Genomic DNA, 15,955 nt, shown 5'->3' with positions numbered 1-15,955 from the left:
TGGAGTACCACACTCATCCCAGACAGGGTAAGGTGGTCCATCTTCTGCAAACTTTAAATACATAAGTCTGTCAATTTCTTGGGTGCTATATTAGTCATCTGGATATATTGCGGGTCAAGAGCGTAATAAAAATACCCCACAAGGAGTAGTAACATCTCTGTCCTCCTAACGTCTCCCCTGAGATAAGTGTGTATACTGAGCTAAATGGAAAAGAGTATGTACAGAAAACTGAACCTATGGATTTCATGACAATGACCATAGCCGCAATTCAACTACATGACCATAGTCGCAATTCAGCTAAATGACCATAGCCGCAATTCAACTACATGACCATAGTTGCAATTCAGCTAAATGAGCATAGCCGCAATTCAACTACATGACCATAGCCACAATAGAGCTACATGACCATAGCCACAATACAGCTACATGACCATAGCCGTAATTCAAATACATGACCATAGTCGCAATTCAGCTAAATGACCATAGCCGCAATTCAACTACATGACCAGAGTCGCAATTCAGCTACATGACCATAGTCACTATTGAGCTACATGACCTTAGTCATGATTAAACTTTACCTTCTCCAAAGGTTGGCATGAATTAGTGGGTTGCTCCCTTAATGCAAATATATGGCAGATATACGGGGGAGGTAGCTGCATATTACTGGGAGCACGGTATTACAATAAAAAAAATTCTAAAATCGGGATGGATCTTCTTTCCAAGGGCACAAGTGACTGATAAAGACCATGTGGGAAACTCTGCACCCCTGGTTGGGTCCCCATTCACCCCCGGCAACTTCTGCATCCCTGGAAGTCTGCCTGGTTGCCCCTCGCCAATTTACTTGCTGCTGGGCCCTGCAACATGAGTGCTGCAGCCAGGGTGGGTCAATTTTGACTTTTTGAAAAAAAAATCCAAGATGAACATTTCTTTGTATTGCTTTTTAAGCCACCAAATATGTGCACATTTTTTCTTTTTTGAAAAATTAATACAATTCCAGAAATCTTACACATAATTGCAGCACACATGTTGCTATTGCTAATGTCCTCGTTTATTCAGTCAGATCGTATTTAAATTTGACCACAAATATTTTTTGACCTCTGTGACACTTATGGATTGCATGCAGACATGAATTTTGTTTTAATTTTACATTCTATTTTTTAATATTTTGTGTTTTTTTCTCTTAGTGTTTGCACTGATTCAGGTCATTTCTGCTACTATTGCTTTTAATGAACAAAATGTTTTCCTTTCCTAAAATTCTTATTTTTGTATTAAGTAAAACAAAAAATTGAAAAATGGTGAAAAGCTTTAAAATTGCATCACTGCTGCAAATAATAGAGTGAACACCTAAAACTTCTGTGTCCTCATTACGATTACTATCAGGATCATATAACAAGTACTGCTTTACATCAAATTGAGCATAAACTGCATTTTTGTATTAAGTAAAAAAGTTGAAAACCTGTGAAAAGCTTTAAAATTGCATCACTGCTGCTGCAGATAATAGGGTTAACACCTAAAACTTCTGTGTCATCAGAAGGCAATTGTCCATATCAGGAAAAACTATAAACGAAAGTTTATTTTCTCAAACATGATGTAGATTCGGCAGGAACACGTCTCCCCAGGTTCCACATGCACTCCAGCCACAGCTCTCACCGCAACACTGCAACACAGCTCTCGAATAGTTTGTTATTTTTCTTTACTCTATTCTGTAAAACATCCTGCTGTTCTGCTTTTATGTTGGGTGAGCCGGGGGTGATTCCTCAGAGATTTCCTTTATTTGTCCCCTGTTCACACATTTCAATGGTAAAATGCAATGCATGCAGCACTTGGTATTCCCAGGCAGTCTCCCATCCAAGTACTAACCAAGCCCAACATTGATTAGCTTCGGAGATCAGGCTTATTCAAGGTGGTGTGGCAGCAGGCAATTGCTGTTCAGCTTTTATGACTTTCATGTTAGGTGAGCCGGGGGTGATTCCTCAGAGAGTTCCTTTTTTGTCCTCTGTTCACACATTTCAATGGTAAAATGTAATTAAAAAATGTAATGCCTGCAGCACTTGGTATTCCCAGGGAGTCTCCCATCCATGTACTAACCAAGCCCAACCTTGCTTAGCTTCTGACATCAGACGAGATCAGGGTTAGGGGCAGGGGCTAGGGCTAGGGCTAGGGATAGGGCTATTGGAACTGGGTTCAGGGGGGAAAATCAATAAATTACCAGAGTTAAACACTTGACAACATAAATTGAGTCAGAATTTAATTAAATGACAGGGGAAGTGATCCCGGGGCAGTGGAAGAACGAGCACAGCAGTGGCGGCGGCGGCGGCCGTGTTTATAATTGGAGCCTGGCACCTTTTTTTCTTTTTCTTTTTCCCATTTTTCCCCTCAGTCCAAGAAGCAAGTACCCCGGCAGCTCCGGCCGGCGGCTGCGCCGGGGCGTTTGGGCAAAACCATTGTGGGCATCGCTTCTCGGCCTCTTGGCTCGATTAAGTATGTGGCCTGCCCGCAGCTTTTGAGGATCAAGAAAGAGAAGGTGATGGCATTTCGGAATTCTGCATCAGCCCCTGGGGCGCAACTATTGAACACCCTGTGTTTCATTGGAAAAGAAGTAGACGGAGAGAGAATCAGAATGGATAGAAGGACCTTTGCAAAAAAGGTAATTTTTGATTTTTGGGAATTAACAGCAAAGGAAGTATATTGTTATCAGGATTTCCAAGGAAGAAGTATTTTTGATGTGACTTTTACTGGAGAATACATTTGCAGCAAAGCTTGGGATAAATGTAAAGAAAACAACTTTTCTGATCCTATTCAGGATTTTTGGATTGAACCTTTTTTGCAAGAGAAACACGAATCCTTACTGTGCACATGTATAATCCTTACTGCAAAGAGTATGATATTGTTTCCTTTTTAAAGCAATACTGTGAGGTAATAGGGATTGGAATTAAAAGCAAAGATGAGGATGAGCTATGGAATGGGAAGAGACAGTATGTGGTGAGGCTAAAACCAAGTCCAACAGGTGGGATAGTGCACCCTCCAGCTACTTTCTTTTTTGGAGCAAATAAAGTGTACTTGTATTATGCAGGACAACCTTTGACATGCAGAAAATGTGGACAGACAGGACACATGGCAGAGAGGTGTGAAAATATTTTTTGTCGGAATTGTATGACAGCAGGACATATGGCAAAGGACTGCAATGTTTAAAAAGCATGTAACCTATGTGGGTCTAGAGAGCACATGTTTAAGGAGTGTCCACAAAGACAAAAAAAATATTCAGACTCACTTAGGGACATTGAAGAGGTGATAGCAGAGATACTCACAGAGGAAGTGTCTGTCGCTGGTGTTGGAGCTGTCGCTGGTGCTGGTGCTAGTGGTGGCTTTGATACTGGTGTTGTCGCTGATGCTGATGCTAGTGCTAGTGCTGGTGCTGGTGATGGTGTTGATGCTGCCATTGGTGCTGGTGCTGGTGCATCTTTGGGCCCTGTTCAGGAGGCTCTGCCAGCTACTTCGGAAGCTGAACCCCAGGAGACTGTTGCTGGAGGAGGAAGTATTGGGACACAGGCTGTTGTTGAAGCTGTGGTAGCTGAACAAGAGGACGCAGAGGAGATGGACTCATCCCCAGAGGGAACAGTCATCCCAGACACTGTTGAGGAGAGAAAAAAGGGAGAGTGGAAAACAGCTAAGAGGAAGAAATCAAATAAAAGAAGATCAGAGGAAGAAGAAGGAGATACAGGAGTTAAAATGGCAGTGATTGAGTTCTCAAATCAATTTGGATGTCTGCAAGGAGGAGGAGTGGAGAGTGAGGTAATATCGGAAAGTGACTCTGAGCTGGCCTCGGTCCCTGTTCTCCCTTCTGAAGAGAAGGACAGTGTGAAGGAAATGACTGAGCAAACAACAGAACAGTTGGAGAGCAGCAAAGAAGAGGAGGAAAGCCACATAGAAGGGGACTCAAAATCAGACACAACGTTAGACACTGATTCGCAAGGATCAGGGTTCTTTTTGGAGAAAAAAGAGGTAGACAGAGTGATGAAAATAATGGGGATGTGATAAGGGACTGTTTTAAATCATGACATCAAAATGGAGATGAAAATAATAACGATAAATGTGAGAGGTTTATGAAACGCAGTGAAAAGAGCAGCTGAAAGAGGTGTATGTGTAAAAGAAAGAAAGATGGTACTAGATAACTTAAATGCAAAAATAAGTAATGAGGAAAGGGAGGGTTTGGAGGGGGAAATAACAGAGGAGGAGGTAAAAGTTTTCTTTAGCAGATAATAAGACCCCGGGAGGAGATGGTTTTCCTAAGGAATTTTATGTGGCCTTTTGGGAAGTGATAAAAAAAGGACCAAGTTAACATTTATAAAGAAATATATAAGGAATGAATGTTGAGTGAGCCTATGAGGAAGGGGGTGATAAGTTTAATCTCTTTAGAAAGGAGATAAGGAGGCAATAAAGAATTGGAGACCAATTACTCTCTTAACAGTAGATTACAAAATTGTATCAAAGATACTAATAGACTAAGTAAAGTGATGTCAAAAATAATTGATGGGGATCAGACCTGTGGTGTAAAGGGTAGATCAAGCTCTATGAATCTGCAACTTATTAGAGATGTAATTTATTGGGTAACGGATAGGGGCCTTCAACTAGGGATACTGAGTTTGGATCAGGAGAAGGCCTTTGACCGGGTAAACCATGAGTTTTGTTTTGAAATGTTAAAGAGGTTTAATTTAGTTGAAAGGTTCATAAAGTGGATAAAGACTCTATATAAGAATGTATATAGTGTCATTAATGTAAATGGACATTTGAGTGAGCCAGTTATGCAAAGGGTAGGAGTAAGACAGGGATGTCCATTATCCCCATTACTGTATGTGATATTTATTGAACCTTTGGCAGAATTGGTGAGGAGAGATACAATAATAAAAGGTATACATATTCCGGGAGGTAAAGGACAGTTATTACAAATATCACAGTATGCAGATGACACCACTCTCTTCTTGACAACAGAAAGGGGGATAGAAAGAGCTGTGGAATTAACAGAAATATATGGGAAAGCATCAGGATCAAAGGTTAATGTGGATAAGTCTTCTATTATGTTGTGGGGGAATTGGGATCATAATAAGATACTAACATATGGATTTGAAGTATGTAAAGATGGACTTAAAATATTGGGGGTGCAATTTTACAGGGAAAATAGGGAGAAAAAGAACTGGATAGAAAAATTGGCAAAAATTAGAACAAAAATGGATATTTGGAAATCAAGAAAACTAACTGTAATTGGGAAAGTGTTGGTAATTAAGAGTAATATATTACCTGCTTTAAACTATTTAGCAGGGGTATACCCTGTACCAATAAGGATTAAATTGCAGATCACTCGGGTTATTTTCTGTTTTATATGGGGAGGGAAGTATGAATGGATGCAAAGGGAACAGATGTATAAACCTGTGGATAAAGGAGGAAGGGGAGTACCTTGTATACCCTTGAAGCTAGATTGTATATTGTTGCAAAATATGTGTAGAATGGTGGCTGGGGAAATACATCATAAAGCTGCTTTCTTTGTGAAGATGTGGTTTGCCTTTGCAGTAAGAAATGTGTGGCCAGTCTTAAATGATACTCCAAAAGTTGAAAAGGGGCCCTGGGTATATGAGCATATGAAAATGTTTTTAAAGGCACATCCTGAATGTGGGAGAAAGGAAACCTTGTTAAACCATAAATAGATATATAATGTAGTAAAAAAGAAATTTGCGGATAAAAATAAACACAGGTAAAACATGATTGGGGGAGATTGCAACCAAAGCATATGGGGAATGATGTAAATGACATTGCCTTGTGTGTGCATTACAGACTCCCAGTGAGGGAACGATTACACAGACATGGATGTGCTAGATCAGCAGCTTGTCCTAGGGACTGTGGAGGGGTGGAAACAGCAAGGCACGTGTTCTGGGAATGTGTCTTTGAAATAAACTTTTGGAATTTGGCGTCTCAGTTTTTGAAAACTATAACTGATGTAGATATAATGTCTGCTGATTGTATTATGTTTGGGAAGGATTGGTATAAATGGAAAAAAGAAAACTACTGTTTGTGCAGGTATTTGTAAATGTAGGGAAATGGGTGTTATGGGAGAAAAGAAATGAATCTGTGTATAAATTGCAAACAGAAAAACAAGCGTTTTTTTTCTTTAAAGCTAAAGTACAAGAAATGATATTAATTGATAAACAAGTTTTGGGTTGGGAAAGATTCTCAAATAAGTGGGGTGAGTTAATGAAAATATTATAAAGGTAATGAAGAGTGTACGTTTAGATGTAAATTGCAAGTGTGTTAATGTAATGGTTATGGTTTCTTTCTGTATTATTGTTGTTTCGTAAATAATTTTCAATTAAAAAAAATAAATCTGTTCTTATCAATTTAATATCTGATACATCCCCTATAGGGGGACCCGTCTATATTAAATTGATTTTTGGAAGCAGGAGATGGAACCTGGGCTTGCTCTGTACACTCCACGCATCGACCCGGTATTGCAGTACCTCCGGGAACGGTGCACAAGAAAGGTCAAAAACCGGCTTGAACCGTCGCCAGGCACGGGAGGGGGCCACCAGGCAGACTTCCAGGGAGGCTGAAGCTGCCGGGGGTGAATGGGGACCCTGCCTGGGGTACAGAGCCTCCCACACGGCCTCAATCGGTCGCTCGTGCCCTTGGAATGAAGATCCGTCCAGACTTAGAAATTTATTTTTGATCGAAATACCATGCCCCCAGTAATATGCAGCTACCCACCCTGTGTATCAGCCATCTACTTCATTCCGACATCCTGGAACTCCCGCTCGGCCACACATAGCAAATCTGTCCCCTTAGGAGAAGGTAAAGTTTAATCGTGACTATGGTCATGTGGCGAATTGTGGCCATGATCATGTGGCTCAACCGCAGCAATGGTCATGTCACTTAATTGCGGCTATGGTCATGTCACTGCCAAAAATTGCATTGAACTCGTAAATGCTCCTCTCCACGGAAATCTTTAGTAAAATACTCTTTTATTGAGATTGTACCATTTTTACACCCATTCATTTCATTCATTTTACATTTTGTTTAAAGATGACATTCAAGCATACAGACATACATTGTGTTTTAAAAGCATTTAAAATATTTAAAAACACCAAGACAATCGTGCTTTGTACATGGTTAAAACAGACACAGATTAAAATCAACATGAAAAAACCTGTGCTGCTTTAAAAGTGACTGGAAAAAAAGAACCATCTATAAAAAAAACAGTGTTTGTGAGGGCCGGGGAGTGCTCTCTAAAAAAGTTCAAAAGTGAACATAAAACAGAACAATAAAATTATAGAACTAAAACAGGGACAGGGGAAAAGGGACAGTGTATAAAACAGTGAGTTAAAATTCTAAAATTTTAAAACACTTAAAATGTAACTTTTAATAGTTAACATTAAAAATCTTTTAGATACATAAACAAAACAAAATCAAATAAACCATTCAAAATAAATCAAATAAAAATCGATAAAAATGAAACAAAAAGACTACATAAAACCAGGGCACTGTTCAAAAACGGTCATGCCAGCTAAAAAGGGTGGAATGCTGGCATGACAAAATAAATAAAAGGCTTAGCGGTGCCCCGTAGTCCCGCTCCTAGGAGCTAGCGGTTCCAGTTTTTTCCTTCATTCCATCTTCACGTCCTGAAGTCCGGCGATCCTCCACTCCGCGCAGGCCTTGTCCTTCCCGAGGGTCCGGATGTCCAGAATTACAAAGTCCTTAATAAGAGTTTGTGCCCTTCTGGTCGTGGTGATAGTGTCTAGCTCCTGCTTGTGGTAGACACAGACATTACGGCCCTCCCACAGGATCTGCTTGACAACATTGATGACACGCCAAACGCACTTAGCTGTGCTGGTAGCGATTCCTCCTGCAGGCCCATAGAGCACAGTCTCAGCGGTCATCTTGGCCATGTCAGCAAACCTGTTTAGGAAGACAGAGAGCCAGACACTGCCAGCCACATCACACTCCCAGAAGATATGGGCTGGTGTTTCTTTCTTGCGGCACTTTGCATAGGGGCATGTTTCTACTTGGGCTAGTCCCCTCCTGGACATGAACGCTCGAGTGGGGAGTGAACTGTGAACGGTGTTCCATGCTATATCCTTCTGGACATTACTGAGGCAGCTGTGAGACACATTCTCCCAGATTTTTTGGCTTTGGGTGAGGGAGAAAGTAGCTACTTTTTCAATTTCCTGGGAACCGGCAAGATATTTAGTTACAGCCTTGTATTCCCAGGAGGCCAATTTTGCTTTATCTAAGCCCAATTTATATATAGTGTCCCTTAAGGTTCTATAATACAATGGGGGGTCCCAGGAGTATGGCACGGTGTTATCAATAGTGCAGAGGCCCAAGGCCCTGAGACAGGTGGCAAAATAGAAACGATTCATGTAACATACCTTCCTGTCCTGTCTGGGGGAAAGATTTTCTCTACATAAGAGAGGATGGGAAACAGTATAGACTTGGTTATTAATACTCTACCCGTCATTGTTAAGGATCTTGTGCTCCATCCGCCAATCTTTTTACGGACCTGGTTAATGGCTGCCGTCCAGCTCTGGGCCCCCGAGCTATTGTTCTCGAAAATGAAGCCCAGAATCTTGATTTTGTCCTTTTTGACAGGGTACATGTCTGACAGTTCCCTATCTACCTGCCAATTTTTAGACACGTAGACTTCGCTCTTGGACTTATTAATCACTGCCCCGGTCGCTGTGCAGTACTTCTCAAGGATATTACTAATCCGAGGTACCGACGATGTGTTGGTGCAAAATAGTGACACATCGTCCATATATGCTGTTGTTTTGACCTGGACCCCGTTGGATCCAGGCAGCTGGAAACCAGTTATATTGGTATCCCTACGAATTGCCTGCAGGAGGGGTTCAATGCACATGACATACCACAGTGGGGATAGTGGGCAACCTGTCTGACCCCTGACTGGAAAGATATTTTACCAGTCAGGTGTCTGTTCACCAAGACTCGGGTACTAATGTTGGTATAAATAGTTTTAACCCACTCCCTAAGTCCAGGAGCGAATTTCATCTGGTCCATCACTTTGTACATATATTCATGGCTTACCCTATCAAACGCCTTCTCCTGGTCAAGGTTGAACAGGCAGAGGGGATGGTTCCGTTCTCTAGAATAAGCCAGAATGTCCCTTGTTAACATTAAAATATCGGTGATGGACCTCCCTGGGACACCACAAGCCTGGTCGGGGCCAATGACCAAAGGGAGGTGTACTTGTAGCTGGATCATCAGAGCTTTGGCTAGTATCTTGTAGTCCACGCAAAGGAGGCTGATTGGGCGCCAATTCCGTAGATCTTTAACTTCCCCTTTCTTATGAAGGAGAGTAATTACACTCTCCTGCATAGAAGGGCCCAACCGCTTCTCCCTGTAAACCGCTCTGTAGACCTCCGCTAAATGGACTTTTAGCGTGTCCCAAAAAAGATGGTAATACTCACCCGGGATGCCATCTGGACCTGGCGTCTTACCGGTGTTCATGGTCTTAGTCGCCTGGGTGAGCTCCTCCAGCGTGAGTTCTGGGTCCTTCTCCTCCTCCTCCTCCTCGTCCCGCATTGAGTCAGGCTCCAACTGACTCAGGAACCACTCTATCAGAGTGTCATCTGTAGCTTTGATGTTATATAGGTCCCTATAGAATTTCTCTACCACTTTTTTTAACTCCCTCACTATCCTCTACTATCCTCCCACTGCTGTCGAGCATGGAGGACATCAAGTGCCGCTTCTCCCTTGTTTTCTGGAAGAAGAAGCAGGTACACTTTTCGTCTTCCTCCATTTTTTGCACTTTTGCATTGTGCATGACCTTTCGTTGTTCCTCCCTACAAAGCACTGAAAGATCTAGCTTGGTCTGGGCTATCTCGTCGCTTACAGGGAACCCCCGAAGCTGTAGCAGGCTCAGACGCTGGAGGGCAGCATTCAGGTGTTTATATTTGGCCCTCCTTTCTTTTGCTTTCCTCTTGCCTGCTGCTATAAAATAACCATTAGTTCTCATTTTGACCATCTCCCACCACTCTATAGGGGAGTTGAATAGGTCACACAAAGTGGTCCACTCAACAAGCCTGCTCTTATAGGCTGCAGCTATGGAGGGGTCGTTGAGTAAGAAAGTGTTTAATTTCCAGACCCCTGACCCCATCTGGGAGGTCTGAGGGACCTGCAATGTTACCTGCAGGAGCCTATGGTCAGAGAAGAAGACGGCCTGGGTGTCTACTGCCGTCTTCGTAAGGGAGCTGGTATGCAGGACGAGATCTATACAGGAGAAGGAGGTCCCAGATGAGCTCACCCAGGTAAAGGGAGGCACCAGGTCCTTACCTGCATCACACAGGGAGAAATCAGATATTATGGAGGACAAAACTCTACTAGAGTGGTCGTTGCGTGGCCTGCTCCGGTCTACGTCCCTTAGAGCACAATTGAAGTCACCTGACACGATGACGGGTAGGTTCCCCAGCAGGAGTGGACGCAGCTGTGGAAAAAATTGAACTCTTTCGTTTTGGTTAGTGGGTGTGTAGACATTGACCAGTCTGAGGGGAGTGTTATTGTATGTCACATCCACGCTCAGAATTCTACCAGGTTCTACCTTCCTGCTGCTGCGGGAGGTAATAAATGGGTTTTTAAACAGGATACCTACTCCGTTGGCTCTGGCTATGTTGGAGCCCGACCAGAAGGAGTCCCCCAGGGTCCAACTCTCCTTCAGGTCCCTATAATCAGGGCTCGACGAAATACCACACTCCTGCAGAAAGATGATATCTGCTTTCAAGTTAGTTAGATGGTTTAGAACATAAAATGTATGACTTATATTGTAACACTTGAATGTATTTGTATTTGCTTGCGATTGTAAGTCGCCCTGGATAAGGGCGTCTGCTAAGAAATAAATAATAATAATAATAATAAAATCTTTTTTGTGTCTCCAGACACACATATCAGGGCCATCAGGGTGGCTAACAAGAAAAGGAGTCACTGCGTCCACCCCATAGCGACTATGATTGGGAGGTCGGGACATTCTTCCTACTCCTAGCTCTAAGCTTGCTTCGAGGGGGCTTGGGCTTATTTGCAACTCCCATCACCCCTGAGAAGGTACTCACTGCTGCCTCGTCCAAGAAGGCCCCGAATTTGTATTCACAGTACGTGGAGCTGTTTGGGCTATTCAACTCCCCACAAGGTAAGTCTGGTGGAACTTGCTCAGGGCCCCTCGGAACGTGTGGGTCAGCTTTGTCCTGGGGGGGGGGTTATGACAGACAGCCTTCTTTGGCTGTTACCGTCTGTTGAATTGGAGCTGTTAGCAGACTTCTGGCTTACCACGTCCAGGGGTATTCCCATGTCCTCCAGTGTTGTATCTAGGAGGACCTCTAGGGGGCCCCTGGTTTTGCCCATACAAGGGAGGGGGTCAAGGATGCTTTGAAGGGAGGCCCTTCGCTTGAAGAGGGTCATTGCTACCGGCTGGTCAGGGAAGGTGTTGACCCCGACCTCTCCCTCGGTGCATTAGTGAACACCTCTTCTGCGAGGTGTGCTAGGGTTTGTGTCAACGACTGGGAAGGCTGGCTGGGGATGCCCTGGCTGGCTGCTACCTGCCCACTAGGTGGCAGTGTAGCCGTCCCACTCGCCTCCGTCTCTGCCTGCGAGGGCAAGACTGGGAACTTTGTGTGGACATTAGCTGGTTTTGGATCTATGGGGGGCACCTGCAACTTGCTGTCTTTGATCTTGATCTTCTTTCTTTTCCCCCCCTCGTCTCTACCCTTTCTTTTCCCCACCCTCTGCTGGTTCTTCACTCCCTTCCCCTCCTTCTCACTCTCACTTTCACTGTCGCTTTCACTTTCCTCCCCCACGGACTCAATCCTTATGGCGTCATAACGAGAGCCAAGGGGGAGTGCTGGCGCTGAGAGGGCCCTACTCAGGGGGGGCCGCTGCTGGGTCCGGGCTCCCTCCCTGCCTCGTGTTCTGTATCAGAGGAGCTACTGGAGGAGCTAGTGGAGTAGCTGTTGTACTCTCTCTCTGGGCTGGAGGAAGGGGTCCTCGTAAAACGGGACATGTCTCGGGGCAGGGGGGAGGGGGGCTGGTGATGATGGTGGTGCTGGAGTCTGGGTTTTTGATGCTGTTGGTGGTGGACTGATCTTTGTTACTTGCTCCCTTTTCCTGCTCAGGCCTAGGCTTGTTAGTATTTGCCTTACTGGCTCTGGCCATGTTGGCATAGGAAGAGGTGCAGTCCTTAAACAGGTGCCCCTTCTTTCCACACAAATTGCACTGCCTCTCTTCTCTGCAGTGGCTGGTCTCATGGGGGGCACCGCAGTTCCTGCACTTGACTACAGTACATGCGGCTGCCAGGTGTCCTAATTCCCCACATTTCCAGCAGAGTTTTGGCATCCCATTGTAGAATACCAATTCTTTGTATGGAGCGAGATATTTATTCTCCCCCCAAAAGGACCACATTTCTTTTGGGGGTTCCTAAAACTGACCTCAAACACTTCCTTAAGCCCTGGTAATTTCACCAAACAGTTCAAGTCAGAAGGAGAAAAACCCATACCCCTCTGAAGAATGGTCCGGCTGAACTCCAGTTTGGTCAATCCTGGTTCCGTTTCATCCTGCTTATCTCTTGTGAAGCGCACTGCATTGTGCCTCCTGGTCTCCTGAGTTGGCCGGAACGCCATCCTTCAGCTGGCTCCTCCGATTGGGGTGGGAGAAGCCTCTGGACGTCCGGGTTGTCTCTCTCTGCGGAAAAGAGACAACGTAAGCAGCAAGTCTAGGCAGTTGAAGGAACTATTACTTTAGTCCCTGAGGAGATGGTCGCCTCACAAGAGGGACCCCCTCCCCAGGTGAACGGTGTCCTTCCCTGGCGGAATAGGGGGCACTGCTTGGCACCGAGACCACACAGGATGAATCGTGGCTGTGACGCCTCCTCGGGGTCCGGGGCCGCCCTCTGCTCCTCCCAGATGGCGCCCTCTGCTGGGCACCGGCTGCTCTCTCGGTCTGGATCTCGATCATGATCAAGGGCTGGGGATGAGGTCGTCTAGGTCATCAAAGGGTCCTCAAAGGTCATCTGGATGGTAGGTCTTCCTTCTCTCGAACTCCAGGAATGTCTGGAAAGGCCGGAACCGCCTGAAAAAGAAAAAACTGGAACCGCCTGAAAAAGAAAAACTGCTCTCAACAGTCAACAAAATCTTTAAAGACCCTCGGCCTGGATTGGGCAAAACCAGACTGAGCATTAGTCTTCCAAAAAGTTGCCGAGCTGAAGAAAAGCCAGTCAAAAATAAAAAAAAGTCTGTTCCTCTTCCCTCGAACAAACCTCTCACAGACCCTCGGAGGGAGCGGGCAAAGCCACTACCCTCTAAGCCTTAGTCCTTAGAAAGATTTATTCGAACTGAAGAGAAGCCAGAGCGTGGCTTTGCTGGTGGCCGAACCCATCAGGTCAGCCCAAAGGCCTTCTCTACCCGGTGGCAAAATGGGGAACTCTTCCAAAATCGCAACTACTGTTCAGTCCCGGCAAAGGGACGCTTTGCTGCTGCTTCTGCCTTGAAAGTGAGGGCTCCTTGCCCCACTAAACAGCTCCATTTCTGCTTTACCTCCTCCTCCCACGAGTGCAAGGCCTTCTGGGTACACTGGCTTGCTGCGTGTGTAGAACAGACTCTCCCTCATCATCTAGTTAGGCCTGCCTTCCTTTCTTACAAAAAAAACAAGAAAGAGGGAGGAGAGGCGTACGACACACAAACATACCGTTTAGCACTATCTGTCTCTGTCTGTCTTTTCTTTTGACCTTTCTGAAAGTTGTGCACCAATCCCGGAGGTACTGCAATACCGGGTCGAAGAGTGGAGTGGACAGAGCAAGCCCCGGTTCCATCTCCCGCTTCCAAAAATATACATATACCCATCACAACCCTCCGTTAGAGTATCATTTCTTATAACACCCACATACCCTATAAAATATACAATCATATTTTACACCCATCTCCTTTTTATTTACAACCCAGGTGTTAACCCTTTGCGGTCCATTGTCGGACTGGGTCCGACATTGCAATTATTCCTCACAGGTCCTTTGTCGGACTGGGTCCGACATCATTATAGCAACGCAATAAACGGGTGTTTAGTCGTTTTTTCTCCGGAAAAAGCCGAGAAAACCATTCAATTGCCGAGTGGGAGCGACAGGAGCCGAGACAAGTCGGAAAAAAAAAAAAAAAAGGCGTATTTCATGAATAGTCATACATGGTATCAGGTATCAGATAATGGGCGTCCATAGTAAACAAGCTGGCTAAGTGCGTCAGCGCACTGAGACTATCATGGACATTTGCAGAGCTTTTTTCAGATGTTATAGTAATAAAATAATGACTTGGATCGCATTATTGAGGAGTTTGGTGATAAAACGAGTGATCTGGAGATGATCGATCGGTATGTACGACTATTATTATTATTATTATTATTATTTATTTCTTACATAGCTGAAAGCTATAGCAAACAAAAGGCTGGGGCGGGGCTGGAGATGCCTAGTGTGTGCTTTGTTGATATGCAGGGCCATTTAAACCCGTTTGACTGTGAAAAAAAATACTTTTAAACAGCGCGTCTAAAATTAACAGCGCGTGTGAAAATTAATTAGACCTGGCGTGCCTGACGCGCAATTAATAAATGGACCGCAAAGGGTTAAATCTGGAAGAACAAAACAACACAGAATCAATATGGGTCAGAATAATGGACAAAAATTCAAAGGGCATAATAATAGGAGCATGCTATAGACCGCCAGATTCAGACGGCGAGCAAAATAATCTGTTATACAATGACATTCGAAATGTGTGCAGCAAAGGAGAAGCCATACTAATAGGGGATTGCAACTTCCCCCACATAAAATGGGAAAACCCGGTTGGGAGCACGACGGATGAAATTGAAATGGTGGAAATGACAAATGACTGCTTCCTAACACAATTTGTCAAGGCACCGACTAGAGGGGAGGCATGCCTTGATTTAGTCTTTTCAAATGACGAAGACAGAATAACTAAAACAGGTCAGAAAACCACTGGCAAACTCAGACCACAACATGGTCTCATTTGAAGTGCTTTTTAAAACCCCAAAAGTAATGACTAAAGCTAAGGTTTACAATTTTAGGAAGGCAAACTATGAAGGAATGAAACAGAGACTAACAGAAGTAGATTGGAATAAAATAGAGAAAACATCCACAGAAAAAGGATGGCTGTTTTTAAATGTAGTACTAGAGGTGCAAAACAATTACATCCCAAAAGTAGACAAATCTAAATCTAAAAGAACATTTTCAAAATGGTTTAATAGATCAATTAAAAAAAATATTCAGAGAAAAGAGGCACTTTACAGAATGTTTAAAAGGGACCAAGAACAAAGTACACAGAAAGAGAACTTGGAACTGCAAACACAAGTCAAAAAGGAAGTTAAGGCCAAGAGAGAGATAAAAATGAGCATTGCTAAGGGGGCTAAAACCAATTTAAAAAATCCATTATTCTACAGCAAGAGAACATTCAAAAGAGGAGTTAAAATGTTTAAGAGATACAAATGGCAAAATCATAGATGAATAGAAAAAAATAGCAAATGTATTAAATGATTACTTTTCACAAGTTTTTACAAAGGAGGATACGGGCAACATGCCCCACATGTCGACCTGTTCCTATTCAGCTTTAAATAACTTTAGCATAACAGAGGCAGAAGTGTTAAAGTGACTAGGAGCTCTTAAAATAAACTAATCCCCTGGGCCAGATGAGATCCTCCCTATAGTACTCAAAGAAATGAAATAAGTTATTTACAAACAGCTAACCAAGATCATGCAACAGTCTCTTGACACAGGGGTTGTACCAACAGACTGGAAAATTGCAAACGTAATACCGTTCCACAAAAAGGGAGACAAAACTGAACCAGGTAACTACAGGCCAATAAGACTGACTTTTATTATATGTAAACTTATGGAAACTATATTAGTCGTTCATTATTT

General features: G+C 43.8%; 1 non-coding gene and 1 pseudogene across 1 annotated transcript; one reads left to right on the top strand and one right to left on the bottom strand.

Annotated features, from left to right (window-relative positions):
- Window positions 1–6,346: 6,346 nt before the first annotated feature.
- Window positions 6,347–6,528, top strand: LOC117968901 (U2 spliceosomal RNA). The gene has a single exon (XR_004662413.2). It is a non-coding gene; the product is annotated as a U2 spliceosomal RNA (small nuclear RNA).
- Window positions 6,529–13,776: 7,248 nt separating this feature from the next.
- LOC117968902 (U2 spliceosomal RNA) lies at window positions 13,777–13,904 on the bottom strand (annotated as a pseudogene).
- Between the last annotated feature and the right edge of the window lie 2,051 nt (window positions 13,905–15,955).

This window comes from Acipenser ruthenus, chromosome 39, assembly GCF_902713425.1.
Source record: "Acipenser ruthenus chromosome 39, fAciRut3.2 maternal haplotype, whole genome shotgun sequence".
Classification (NCBI taxonomy): Eukaryota; Metazoa; Chordata; class Actinopteri; order Acipenseriformes; family Acipenseridae; genus Acipenser; species Acipenser ruthenus.
The sequence above is the reverse complement of the archived record's forward strand: the minus strand, read 5'-3'. Positions and strand labels throughout refer to the sequence as shown.